We start from the raw sequence: 2,597 nt of genomic DNA on the forward strand, positions 1-2,597 counted from the left end.
TACAACAGAATATATATATATATATATATATATATATATATTCTGTGGTTCTGTGGAAGTCTCAGGACTGTAAAATCTCTCTCTCTCTGTTCACTCGTGTTCTTTCTCATGGTCAGAATGTCCAGACAAAATGAAATATTTTTATTTTATGTATTGTTACTCGGAAATTATGGTAACAACTTAAAAAAGGTATAATTGTTTACATTAATTGTAGTAGGGTAGGCAGTTTCTGCATCTACAGTTTCTTCTCAACAAGTAAGCTAAATATTCCTATATTTTGGTCCTTTTTTTTAAAAAGTAGCCTACTTCTGCCTGTGGATACATGCTTTCAGTTACATAGGCCCATAAGAACTGTGTTTGTGATGTTTGAGTTGGGGGAGGCATGACATGCAAAAGGGGTTGTTCGAAAACATGCTTTAGTTTTGTAGTTCTGCTAGATGACACTATAATGCAGAAACTGCCTACCGTACTATAATTCATGTTAACAATGAAACCTTTTTTAAGGTGTTACCATAATTTCCGAGTAACAATACATAAAATAAAAATATTTCATTTTGACTGGACATTCTGACCATGAGAAAGAGTACGAGTGAACAGAGAGAGAGAGAGACAAGGTTGTAGCAATACCCAATTTGTAACTCAACTTTTCGAGTCAATGGGTGATTTTCAATCAGAAGGCTGTGTTACTTGTAAGGCTGCACATCTCGGCTGCCACGTCATCAAGCCCAGTTGAAGGACATCTTTGTAGCTTCGCATCCTTCACTCGGCCTGTTTTGAACAATGCATCAGGTGTAGACTTCATGTCCTTCGATCACCCACAATGCTTTGCACACATTACAATTTACAAAAAAATCTGAAAATGAATCATCACTGTGCTCATTCACTTTCATTTTGTAATGTAAGAAAAAAATTATTTACATGAACAAAATGCTAAACTGTGCATAATGAAAACCACTGGGAAACCTCAGATGTTGTCATTAAATTAACCGCATTAATAGAAATTCAGTTCATATAAAAATGTTTATTTTAATAAATTATTCTAAGAATATTTTCGTGCCATGACCGCAGGGGCAGAAACAATGTGCATTTACTAGACAGCCTCATTCTAGCATTTAATGCTGAGCAGGACTCTAGCCTTGAAGCCTCAGAAGGACTGGACTTGGAAGGATGCAGCCTTCTGTTTGAGAAGCACCAAGTGACTCACTGAACCGAGAACTTTATAATTCTTAATAATTAAGAATTAATTCTTAAGTTAGTACAGTGAATCAATCACAGTGTATCAACTAATGTTAAAATACACTTTTATTTTTTTGTATAAAAAAAAGTATTAATAAATATTAATATTGTTAATACATGTTATAGAAGTACTGTTCATTGTTTGTTCATGTTAACTAACATAATTAAAGTTTTTTTCCAGAAACTTTTTGTTATATTGGTTGAAAACCTTTTCACATTAGCAATCAGTAAAAAAAAATAAAAATAAAAATATATACTGTATATATATATATATATATTTTTTTTTTATACAACAGAATTTAATAAATTATTCTAAGAATATTTTCGTGCCATGACCGCAGGGGCAGAAACAATGTGCATTTACTAGACAGCCTCATTCTAGCATTTAATGCTGAGCAGGACTCTAGCCTTGAAGCCTCAGAAGGACTGGACTTGGAAGGATGCAGCCTTCTGTTTGAGAAGCACCAAGTGACTCACTGAACCGAGAACTTTATAATTCTTAATAATTAAGAATTAATTCTTAATAACCCAAGAACCACTGAGTAAGCGGAAAGTTGGTTTTCATAACTTCTTATTAAAACATGCAAAAATCCTTTCAGCCAAGAGATGAATGAACTTATACACTGATTGGTGCACACATTGGGAAACAATTCAATATAAAATCTATATGAAAACAAAACATATTCAAAGAATGCTAATAAAGCAAAACATTTGTATATTTATTTAGTTAAGTTCATTGAAATGAATCAGACTCACAGAAAGCCCTTGTATGGATAGGTTTGGTCATATTTTATGCAAAGGTGCAGACACACACTCCATCATAATCCGGATTCTGCACCTGTTATTGACCAATACTATTGAACAATAAAAGTTGTTGAATTGAGCATCAATAGTGTTCAGCATCATACAATTTTTCCATAGGAAATGCATAGTTCTGGACTAATTAGTAATCTACCAACACAGTAATGGTAATCCTGTGAATCTTGTGAATAATATATGACAGAATCTTCATATAAGGCATAATAATTATTCAACACTTGATGTCCCAATATGCACCCAACACGACCCGTAGGTGCCTCCTTCTTTGTCAGTGCATAAGTATACAGACATGTTTGTCCTGACATGCAATGTAGAGGAGTCTTTAAGAATTAGATAGCGGCGTTTTACATGGACATCTGAAACATAAGTTACCTTGATCAAAGCAACCAGATGAGCAGGGGGGAAAGCAATACTTAAATGGCAGGTGATTATGCAAAGGTCATTTTTTCCTGTGATTTGCAGCTCTAGGTAAAGAGGAATGACACATACATGGTTACATGGAAGTAAAGAACACGTGGTGACCTATCTAAAATACTGTGTTT

The sequence above is a fragment of the Sinocyclocheilus anshuiensis genome, unplaced genomic scaffold, assembly GCF_001515605.1.
Source record: "Sinocyclocheilus anshuiensis isolate Anshui unplaced genomic scaffold, SAMN03320099.WGS_v1.1 scaffold44, whole genome shotgun sequence".
NCBI lineage: Eukaryota > Metazoa > Chordata > Actinopteri > Cypriniformes > Cyprinidae > Sinocyclocheilus > Sinocyclocheilus anshuiensis.